The sequence below is a fragment of the Elephas maximus genome, chromosome 8, assembly GCF_024166365.1.
Source record: "Elephas maximus indicus isolate mEleMax1 chromosome 8, mEleMax1 primary haplotype, whole genome shotgun sequence".
NCBI classification, from domain to species: Eukaryota; Metazoa; Chordata; class Mammalia; order Proboscidea; family Elephantidae; genus Elephas; species Elephas maximus.
Window position 1 is genome coordinate 120,613,342 of NC_064826.1, and position 11,986 is coordinate 120,625,327.

The following is an 11,986-nucleotide window of genomic DNA, read 5'->3' on the forward strand; positions in this document are numbered from 1 at the left end:
CCAGGGCTCCTATATACCCAAACCCATTGCCATCAATTCCAACTCTGGGTCATGGGACGTGAGCCAGCAGCCTGCCATCTGACCTGCAGATTTTAGAATTTGCCAGCTCCCACAGTCCCAGGAGCCAGTAGCCTGCCATCTGACCTGCTAATTTTGGGATCATCAGCCCCTTCAACCATGTGAGTCAGGAGAAGCCTATGGTCTGATGTCTGACACACAGATTTGGAACTTGCCAGTCTCCAAAATTGTGTGGTCATTTCCTTGAAATAAATCTCTCTCTCTGTGTGGTTGACACTGGTTTTGCTCCTCTAGAGAACCCAGCCTAAGACAGTCCCCAAAATAAGTGGTGAAAGCTAAGAGAGATTTTCTTTTGTTATATTAATAAGGCCATACCATAGTAGGATGGGTCTAAACCTAATCAGTTTTGAGCTAGGAAAAGAGAAAAATGGACAAAGAGACACGCACAGGGGGAAGATGCCACATGAAGACAGACACACATGGCACATGTATCTACAAGCCCAGTAACTTTAGGAGCTGAAATAGACAAAGAAGGGCTTCCCCTAGAGCCACACCCTGAATATGAATTTCTAGCCTCCTGAACTGTGAGAAACTACATTTCTGTTCTTTAAAGCCAACCATTGTGGTATGTTTTGTTACAGCATCAAGAAGCAGCTAAGGCAGTGGCTTAAAACAACAGTATTTATTATCTCTCACAGTTTCTGTGGGTAAGGAATTTGGCAGTAGCTTGGATAGGTGGTTCTAGCTCATGAGGGTCTCTCATGAGGTTGCAGTCAGATAGTGGCTGGAAGTATCATCCAGTGGCTTGACTGGGGTTGGAGAATCTGCTTATATGCTGGCTCATTCATGTGGCTGGCAAGTTGGTGCTGGCTTTTAGCAGGAATACTTAGTTTCTCTCTATGTGGGCCCCTCCGCTGATTTTCTTGAGTGTCCTCATGACATGGTGGCTGGTTTCCCGAAAAGCAAGTGATCCAAGAAGCCAAGGTGGAAGATGTAGTTTCTTTTATGACCTAGCCTTGTGGCTTAGTTATCTATTGCTGCTATAACAGAAATACCACAAGTGGATGGCTTCAACAAACAAAAGTTTATTCTCTCAAAGTCTAGTAGGCTACAAGTCCAAATTCAGGGCGCCAGCTCCAGGTGAGGGCTTTCTCCATCAGCCCTGGAGGAAGGTCCTTGTTATCAGTTTTCCCTCGGTCTGGGAGCAGTTCAGTGCAGGAACCTCAGGTCCAAAGGAGGCACTCTTTTCCCGGCACTGCTTTCTTGGTGGTATGAGGTCCTCCCTCTCTGCTCACTTCCCTTTCCTTTGACCTCTTGTAAGATAAAAGGTGGTGTAGGCCACATTCCAGGGAAACTCCCTTTACATTGGATCAGGGATATGACCTTAGTAAGGGTGTTACAATCCCACCCTAATACTCTTTTAACATAACCTAATCTTGGCTCATTAAGACATTAGGATTTACAACAGGTAGGAAAATCACAATCACAAAATGGAGGACAACCACACAATACTGGGAATCATGATCTAGCCAAACTGATACACATATTTTTGGAGGACACAATTCAGTCCATGACACCTTGGAAATCATGTAGGTCACGTCTTCCATATTCTATTAGTCACATAGACTATCACTGATCTAATATGTGAGAAGAATACCTGAAAGCATGAATGTCAGGAGGTGAGGATCATTGAGATCATCTTGGAGGCTGGCAACCCTACTGGCTTAAGCATACAAGACAAAACTATTAACTAGTATTTCCAAAACTGAGAAGAATAGAGGTGGTCCCAGGATGACTGGACCTCAAATTGGGGCCCTGGTGGCACTCAGCCTTGTCTTACTGTCTTTGGTTCCCTTTGTATGTTGGTCTCCTTCTACCACTTTCTCCATGCAGTAGATACCATGGCTGCCCATCCCACTGCTTCTATCCTAACAGCTCCAGCACCAGAGAAGAGAGTTCTTTCTTGCTAGCTCTAGCCAGAAAAATCTCAGGGAATGATTCAGATTGTTCCAGCTTTTTTCTCCTGCTCCTCTTCTTTGTTCTTTTTATTAAAAAATTTAGTGTAGTAAAATATATATAACATAAAACTTGTCACTCTAACCATTTTTAAGTGTATAATTTGGTGCCATTAATTACATTCACCATGTTGTGTTATTATCACCAATATCCACCTTCAAAATTTTTTCATCACCTGAAACAGAAACTCAGTATCCACTAAGTAATAATTTTCCATTCCTCCCTCCCACAGCCCGATAACCACCTATCTACGTTTGTCTCTAGGCATTTGCATATTCTATATACTTTATGTAAGTGAGATGATACAATATTTGCCCTTTTGTGTCTGACTTATTTCACTTAGTACAATGTTTTCAAGGTTTATCCATGTTGTAGCATGTATCAGAACTTTATTTCTCTTTATTGTTGAAAAATATTTCTTTTTATTATTACTATTAGGAAAGGGATGCCAACTCGATGGTACCTAACAACAACAACAATATTCCTTTGCATGTGTTGTAATTGCTTGATAAGGAAGGAATTGTGGCTACCATTTTGCTATTTGTTTTCTGAGTATCTTATACCTTTTGTGTCCCTCATTTCCTACCATACTGCCTTTTTTTGTGTTTAGTTGACCTTTTGTAATGAACCATTTTGTTCTGCCTCTTCTCATTTCCTTTTGCGTAAATTTTAAGATATTTTCCTTGTGGTTACCATGGGGATTATACTTAACATCCTAAATTTATAACAATCTAGTTTGAGTTGATGCCAACTTAACTTCAATAGCATATAAGAATTCTGTTCCTATACAGCTCCGTCCTCATCCTTCTGTTGTTGTTGTGACAAATTATATCTTTATATATTGTGTGCCCAATAACATAAATTTATAATTTTTTATGCATTTGTCTTTTATATCATGTAGTATAGAACAAGTAGAGTTACAAACCAAAAAATACAGTAAAATTGGCCTTTATATTTACCCATGAAATTACTTTTACTGGAGATCTTTATTTTTTCATACCGCTTTGAATTACTATGTAATGTCCTTTTGTTTCAACCTGAAGGATTCCCTTTAGCATTTCTTGTAGGGCAAATCCGGTGGTAATGAACTTCCTCACCTCTTGTTTATCTGGGAATTTCTCAATTTCTCCTTTTTTTTTTGGAGGACAGTTTTGCCAGATACAGAATTCTTGACTGACAGTTTTATTTTACTTCCAGCACTTTAAATATTTCAACCCACTGCCTTCTGGTCTCCATGGTTTCTGAGAAGAAATTGGCACTTAATCTTACTGAGGATCTCTTATATGTGATGATTTACTTCTTTCTTGCTGCTTTCAAGGTTATCTCTTCATCTTTGTGTGGTGCAGTGAATCACTTTTACACAGCCTTTCTAGCCATAGTCTTGTAACTCACACAAAACGATTGGCTGGCCCATAATTTTGCAAAACATTGGTCAGTTTACTATGTAAATAGTGGCTTGAAAATCTACCCAATAGGATTGAGCCCTTTGCCATCCAGCTCAGGGATCAGTCAGTTTTACCATCCTGCTAGGCTTATATAAGGGCCAATCCCACAGAGATTGAGGGGAGACCTCACTACTATCAAGAAGAGTCTGGAGTCTTAAAAGCTAGCGAGAGACCATCTAAGATGCATCAATTTGTGTCAACCCACATGGAGCACAGGAGATTGAAGAATACCAAAGACATGAGGAAAATAAAAGCCCAAGAGACAGAAAGGGCCACATAAACCAGAGACTCCATAAGCCTGCGACTGGAAGAACTAGATGGTGCCTAACTACCACCAATGACTGCCCTGACAGGGAACACAACAGAGAAGCCCCAATGGAGCAGGAGAAAAGTGGGATGCAGAATTCAAATTCTAGCAAAAAGACCAGACTTAATGGTCTGACTGAGACTGAAGAAACCGCAGAGGACGTGGCCCCCGGACTCTCTCTTAGCCCAGAACTAAAACCATTCCTGAAGCCAACTCTTCAGACAAAGATTAGACTGGACTATAAAACATAAAATGATACTAGTGAGGAGGGTGCTTCTTAACTGAAGTACACACATAAGACTACGTGGGCAGCTCCTGTCTGGAGGTGAGGTGAGAAGGCAGAGGGGAACAGGAGCTGGTTGCATGAACATGGGAAATATAGGGTGGAGAGGAGGAGTGTGCTGTCACATTATGCGGAGAGCACGTAGGGTCATATAACAATGCTTGTATAAGTTTTTGTATGAGAAACTGACTTGAATTGTAAACTTTCACTTAAAGCACCATAAAAAAAAAAAAAAGAGAGAGAGAGAGAAAGAGTCTGGAGCGAAGCACATCCTTTGGACCTGGAGTCCCTGTGCTGAGAACCTCCTAGACCCAGAAGAGAGAGATGTAACACTGAAGATGGAGAGATGGTGTGCTTGTTGGCCCACAAAAGAGAACGATAGCTGTGGTGGGCTTGCTGGCCCACAGAGAGAGAGAGCTGAGTGCCTCTGTGCAGGAGGTTTGCTTGCTACTAAAGAGCCATAATGCTTCCCTGTGCAGAACAGAGGCCTGATTGTACCCCATGCAACACACCTCCCGCCCTGGGCAGCATGGTGGGAGTCGTGCAGGCCCTTGGGCAGTGTGGGCCTGGGTAGCATGGCAGCAAGAGAGCCATGTGGGCCTGGGTAGCATGATGGGAGCCAGTGGCAGAGGCCTAGAAAAGTCCAGCAGCAGAGGCTAAGGATATCCCGTGCAGGAGTCTTGCTGCTGGCAAGGCAAGACCCAGTGAAGCCCAGAGGCAGAGCAGATGCCATGGGAGCGGTGCAGTCCACCTTCCCCACACCTCCCCCTACCGCAAACAACATGGTGGTAGCCAGAGGCAGCAGTGATATGAACATAGCACCTGGCCTGAACCAAGGCATGCTTGCCCAGCAACATAAGAACGGACATGGATAATTTGGGAAAGGGTAAATATTTCCCCTTTGAGATTCTGTTATTGTTTACTGTTTGCTTTCTATAAATAATAATAATGGCTTTCACTTTGCTAACACTGTGTAAGTGTCTCGTGTGTCTGGCTCCATCACAGAGGAACATAGCATGGAATGGTTGATGCCAGTGAGTGTACGTGCCTCATTTCTAACAGTTGTATGGCTGCCTGGAAGTTTAAGGCATAGCCTGTCTGCATGTGCAGTGCAGATAGACAGATCATCACACACTTTGGTTTTCAACAGTTTGATTATGATGTGTCTTGGTGTGGATCTCTTTGAGTTTTTCCTACTTGGAGTTCATTGAGCTTCTTGGATGTGTAGATTTATATATTCCATCGAATTTTAAAAGTTTTCAGTCATTTTTTCAAATATTCTTTCTTCCCTTTTCTCTCTCTCTTCTCCTTCTGTGACTTCTGTACTTTCATATGTTGGGCCCCTTGATGGTGTATCGAAAGTCTTTTAGGGTATGTTCATTTCTTATTCTTCTTTTTTCTTTCTGCTCCTCAGACTGGATTATTCCAATGATCCTATCTTCAAGTTCATGGATTCTTTCTTCTGCCAGCTCAAATATGTTTTATTTGAAGTTTTGTTTTCAGTTATTGTACTTCTAAGCTTCAGAATTTCTATTTGGTTCACTTTTATAATTTATGTCTCTTTACCACTCTTCTCATTTTGTTCATAGATTGTTTAGTTCTTTATCTTTGTTTTACCTTAATTCTTCCTGCATCTTTAAGAAAATTGTTTTAAAATCTTTATCTAGTAAGTCCAATGTCTTGGTTTTCTCAAGGATGAGTTCTGTTACTTTATTTCGTTCCTTTAAATGAGCTATCCTTTGCCTATTTCACTGTATGCCTTGTGATTTTTGTTGAAAATGGAACATTTGAGTAATGTAATGTGGTAACTGTGGAAACCTGATTCTCCCCCTTCCTCTGGATTTGCTAGTTTCTCTCTCTCTCTCTTTTATTGTTGAAGGCTACAGTAGTCCATTGGTTTAGTGACTTTTCCAAAATAATATTTGTATTTATTTATTTATTTTTTTTTTTTTATAATAACTTTTATTAAGCTTCAAGTGAACGTTTACAAATCCAATCAGTCTGTCACATATAAGTTTACATACATCTCACTCCCTACTCCCACTTACTCTCCCCGTCTTGAGTCAGCCCTTTCAGTCTCTCCTTTCTTGACAATTTTGCCGGCTTCCCTCTCTCTCTATCCTCCCATCCCCCCTCCAGACAAGAGTTGCCAACACAATCTCAAGTGTACACCTGCTATAATTAGCTCACTCTTCATCAGCGTCTCTCTCCCACCCGCTGACCAGTCCCTTTCATGTCTGATGAGTTTTCTTCAGGGATGGTTCCTGTCCTGTGTCAACAGGAGGTCTGGAGAGCATGACCGCCGGGATTCCTCCAGTCTCAGTCAGACCATTAAGTTTGGTCTTCTTATGAGAATTTGGGGTCTGCATCCCACTGCTCTCCTGCTCCCTCAGGGGTCCTCTGCTGAGCTCCCTGTCAGGGCAGTCATCGATTGTGGCCGGGCACCAACTAGTTCTTCTGGTCTCAGGACGATGTAGGTCTCTGGTTCATGTGGCCCTTTCTGTCTCTTGGGCTCTTAGTTGTCATGTGGGCTTGGTGTTCTTGATTTTCCTTTGCTCCAGGTGGGTTGAGACCAATTGCTGCATCTTAGATGGCTGCTTGTTAGCATTTAAGACCCCAGACGCCACATTTCAAAGTGGGATGCAGAATGATTTCATAGTAGAATTATTTTGCCAATTGACTTAGAAGTCCCCGCAAACCATGTTCCCCAGACCCCCGCGCTTGCTCCGCTGGGCTTTGAAGCATTCATTTTATCCCGGAAACTTCTTTGCTTTTGGTCCAGTCCAATTGAGCTGACCTTCCATGTATTGAGTGTTGTCTTTCCCTTCACCTAAAGCAGTTCTTATCTACTGATTAATCAATAAAAAACCCTCTCCCACCCTCCCTCCCTCCCCCCGTCGTAACCACAAAAGTATGTGTTCTTCTCAGGTTTACTATTTCTCAAGATCTTATAATAGTGGTCTTATACAATATTTGTCCTTTTGCCTCTGACTCATTTCGCTCAGCATAATGCCTTCCAGGTTCCTCCATGTTATGAAATGTTTCAGAGATTCGTCACCGTTCTTTATCGATGCGTAGTATTCCATTGTGTGAATATACCACAATTTATTTACCCATTCATCCGTTGATGGACACCTTGGTTGCTTCCAACTTTTTGCTATTGTAAACAGAGCTGCAATAAACATGGGTGTGCATATATCTGTTTGTATGAAGGCTCTTGTATCTCTAGGGTATATTCCGAGGAGTGGGATTTCTGGGTTGTATGGTAGTTCTATTTCTAACTGTTTAAGATAACGCCAGATAGATTTCCAAAGTGGTTGTACCATTTTACATTCCCACCAGCAGTGTATGAGAGTTCCAATCTCTCCGCAGCCTCTCCAACATTTATTATTTTGTGTTTTTTGGATTAATGCCAGCCTTGCTGGTGTGAGATGGAATCTCATCATAGTTTTAATTTGCATTTCTCTAATGGCTAATGATCGAGAGCATTTTCTCATGTATCTGTTGGCTGCCTGAATATCTTCTTTAGAGAAATGTGTGTTCATATCCTTTGCCCACTTCTTGATTGGGTTGTTTGTCTTTTTGTGGTTGAGTTTTGACAGAATCATGTTGATTTTAGAGATCAGGCGCTGGTCGGAGATGTCATAGCTGAAAATTCTTTCCCAATCTGTAGGTGGTCTTTTTACTCTTTTGGTGAAGTCTTTAGATGAGCATAGGTGTTTAATTTTTAGGAGCTCCCAGTTATCGGGTTTCTCTTCATCATTTTTGGTAATGTTTTGTATTCTGTTTATACCTTGTATTAGGGCTCCTAGGGTTGTCCCAATTTTTTCTTCCATGATCTTTATCGTTTTAGTCTTTATGTTTAGGTCTTTGATCCACTTGGAGTTAGTTTTCGTGCATGGTGTGAGGTATGGGTCCTGTTTCATTTTTTTGCAAATGGATATCCAGTTATGCCAGCACCATTTGTTAAAAAGGCTATCTTTTCCCCAGTTAATTGACACTGGTCCTTTGTCAAATATCAGCTGCTCATACGTGGATGGATCTATGTCTGGGTTCTCAATTCTGTTCCATTGGTCTATGTGTCTGTTGTTGTACCAATACCAGGCTGTTTTGACTACTGTGGCTGTATAATAGGTTCTGAAGTCAGGTAAGGTGAGGCCTCCCACTTTCTTCTTCTTTTTCAGTAGTGCTTTGCTTATCCGGGGCTTCTTTCCCTTCCATATGAAATTGGTGATTTGTTTCTCTATCCCCTTAAAATATGACATTGGAATTTGGATCGGAAGTGCGTTAAATGTATAGATGGCTTTTGGTAGAATAGACATTTTTACTATGTTAAGTCTTCCTATCCATGAGCAAGGTATGTTTTTCCACTTAAGTATGTCCTTTTGAATTTCTTGTAGTAGAGCTTTGTAGTTTTCTTTGTATAGGTCTTTTACATCCTTGGTAAGATTTATTCCTAAGTATCTTATCTTCTTGGGGGCTACTGTGAATGGTATTGATTTGGTTATTTCCTCTTCGGTGTTCTTTTTGTTGATGTAGAGGAATCCAAGTGATTTTTGTATGTTTATTTTATAACCTGAGACTCTGCCAAACTCTTCTATTAGTTTCAGTAGTTTTCTGGAGGATTCCTTAGGGTTTTCTGTGTATATAATCATGTCATCTGCAAATAGTGATAACTTTACTTCTTCCTTGCCAATCCAGATACCTTTTATTTCTTTGTCTAGCCTGATTGCCCTGGCTAAGACTTCCAACACGATGTTGAATAAGAGCGGTGATAAAGGGCATCCTTGTCTGGTTCCCGTTCTCAAGGGAAATGCTTTCAGGTTCTCTCCATTTAGAGTGATATTGGCTGTTGGCTTTGCATAGATACCCTTTATTATGTTGAGGAATTTTCCTTCAATTCCTATTTTGGTAAGAGTTTTTATCATGAATGGGTGTTGGACTTTGTCAAATGCCTTTTCTGCATCAATTGATAAGATCATGTGGTTTTTGTCTTTTGTTTTATTTATGTGATGGATTACATTAATGGTTTTTCTGATATTAAACCAGCCTTGCATACCTGGTATAAATCCCACTTGATCAGGGTGAATTATTTTTTTGATGTGTCGTTGGATTCTATTGGCTAGAATTTTGTTGAGGATTTTTGCATCAATGTTCATGAGGGATATAGGTCTATAATTTTCTTTTTTTGTAATGTCTTTACCTGGTTTTGGTATCAGGGAGATGGTGGCTTCATAGAATGAGTTGGGTAGTATTCCGTCATTTTCTATGCTTTGGAATACCTTTAGTAGTAGTGGTGTTAACTCTTCTCTGAAAATTTGGTAGAACTCTGCAGTGAAGCCGTCCGGGCCAGGACTTTTTTTTGTTGGGAGTTTTTTGATTACCGTTTCAATCTCTTTTTTTGTTATGGGTCTATTTAGTTGTTCTACTTCTGAATGTGTTAGTTTAGGTAGGTAGTGTTTTTCCAGGAATTCATCCATTTCTTCTAGGTTTTCAAATTTGTTAGAGTACAATTTTTCATAATAATCTGAAATGATTCTTTTAATTTCATTTGGTTCTGTTGTAATGTGGTCCTTCTCATTTCTTATTCGGGTTATTTGTTTCCTTTCCTGTATTTCTTTAGTCAGTCTAGCCAATGGTTTATCAATTTTGTTAATTTTTTCAAAGAACCAGCTTTTGGCTTTGTTAATTCTTTCGATTGTTTTTCTGTTCTCTAATTCATTTAGTTCAGCTCTAATTTTTATTATTTGTTTTCTTCTGGTGCCTGATGGATTCTTTTGTTGCTCACTTTCTATTTGTTCAAGTTGTAGGGACAGTTCTCTGATTTTGGCTCTTTCTTCTTTTTGTATGTGTGCATTTATTGATATAATTTGACCTCTGAGCACTGCTTTTGCTGTGTCCCAGAGGTTTTGATAGGAAGTATTTTCATTCTCGTTGCTTTCTATGAATTTCCTTATTCCCTCCTTGATGTCTTCTATAACCCAGTCTTTTTTCAGGAGGGTATTGTTCATTTTCCAAGTATTTGATTTCTTTTCCCTCGTTTTTCTGTTATTGATCTCTAGTTTTATTGCCTTGTGGTCTGAGAAGATGCTTTGTAATATTTCGATGTTTTGGACTCTGCAAAGGTTTGTTTTATGACCTAATATGTGGTCTATTCTAGAGAATGTTCCATGTGCGCTAGAAAAAAAAGTATATTTTGCAGCAGTTGGGTGGAGAGTTCTGTATAAGTCAATGAGGTCAAGTTGGTTGATTGTTGTAATTAGATCTTCCGTGTCTCTGTTGAGCTTCTTACTGGATGTCCTGTCCTTCTCCGAAAGTGGTGTGTTGAAGTCTCCTACTATAATTGTGGAGGTATCTATCTCACTTTTCAGTTCTGTTAAAATTTGATTTATATATCTTGCAGCCCTGTCATTGGGTGCATAAATATTTAATATGGTTATGTCTTCCTGATCAATTGTCCCTTTTATCATTATATAGTGTCCTTCTTTATCCTTTGTGGTGGATTTAAGTCTAAAGTCGATTTTGTCAGAAATTAATATTGCTACTCCTCTTCTTTTTTGCTTATTGTTTGCTTGATATACTTTTTTCCATCCTTTGAGTTTTAGTTTGTTTGTGTCTCTAAGTCTAAGGTGTGTCTCTTGTAGGCAGCATATAGATGGATCGTGTTTCTTTATCCAGTCTGTGACTCTCTGTCTCTTTATTGGTGCATTTAGTCCATTTACATTCAGGGTAATTATAGATAAATAAGTTTTTAGTGCTGTCATTTTGATGCCTTTTTATGTGTGTTGTTGACAATTTCATTTTTCCACATACTTTTTTGTGCTGAGGCGTTTTTCTTAGTAAATTGTGAGATCCTCACTTTCATAGTGTTTGACTTTATGTTAGTTGAGTCGTTACGTTTTTCTTGGTTTTTGTCTTGAGTTATAGAGTTGTTATACCTTTTTGTGGTTACCTCATTATATACCCCTATTTTTCTAAGTAAAAACCTAACTTGTATTGTTCTATATCGCCTTGTATCACTCTCCATATGGCAGTTCAATGCCTCCTGTATTTAGTCCCTCTTTTTGATTATTGTGATCTTTTACCTATTGACTTCCATGATTCCCTGTTATGTGTATTTTTTTTTTAATTAATCTTAATTTGTTTGTTTTTGTGATTTCCCTATTTGAGTTGATATCAGGACGTTCTGTTTTGTGACCTTGTGTTGTGCTGATATCTGATATTATTGGCTCTCTGACCAAACAATATCCTTTAGTATTTCTTGTAGCTTTGGTTTGGTTTTTGCAAATTCTCTAAACTTGTGTTTGTCTGTAAATATCTTAATTTCGCCTTCATATTTGAGAGAGAGTTTTGCTGGATATATGATCCTTGGTTGGCAGTTTTTCTCCTTCAGTGTTCTGTATATGTCGTCCCATTCCCTTCTTGCCTGCATGGTTTCTGCTGAGTAGTCAGAACATATTCTTACTGATTCTCCCTTGAAGGAAACCTTTCTTTTCTCCCTGGCTGCTTTTAAAATTTTCTGTTTATCTTTGGTTTTGGTGAGTTTGATGATAATATGTCTTGGTGTTTTTCTTTTTGTATCAATCTTAAATGGGGTTCGATGAGCATCTTGGATAGATATCCTTTCGTCTTTCATGATGTCAGGGAAGTTTTCTGTCAGAAGTTCTTCAACTATTTTCTCTGTGTTTTCTGTCCCCCCTCCCTGTTCTGGGACTCCTATCACCCGCAGGTTATCCTTCTTGATAGAGTCCCACATAATTCTTAGGTTTTCTTCATTTTTTTTAATTCTTTTATCTGATTTTTTTTCAGCTATGTTGGTGTTGATTCCCTGGTCCTCCAGATGTCCCAGTCTGCATTCTAATTGCTCGAGTCTGCTCCTCTGACTTCCTAGTGTGTTGTCTAATTCTGTTATTTTAT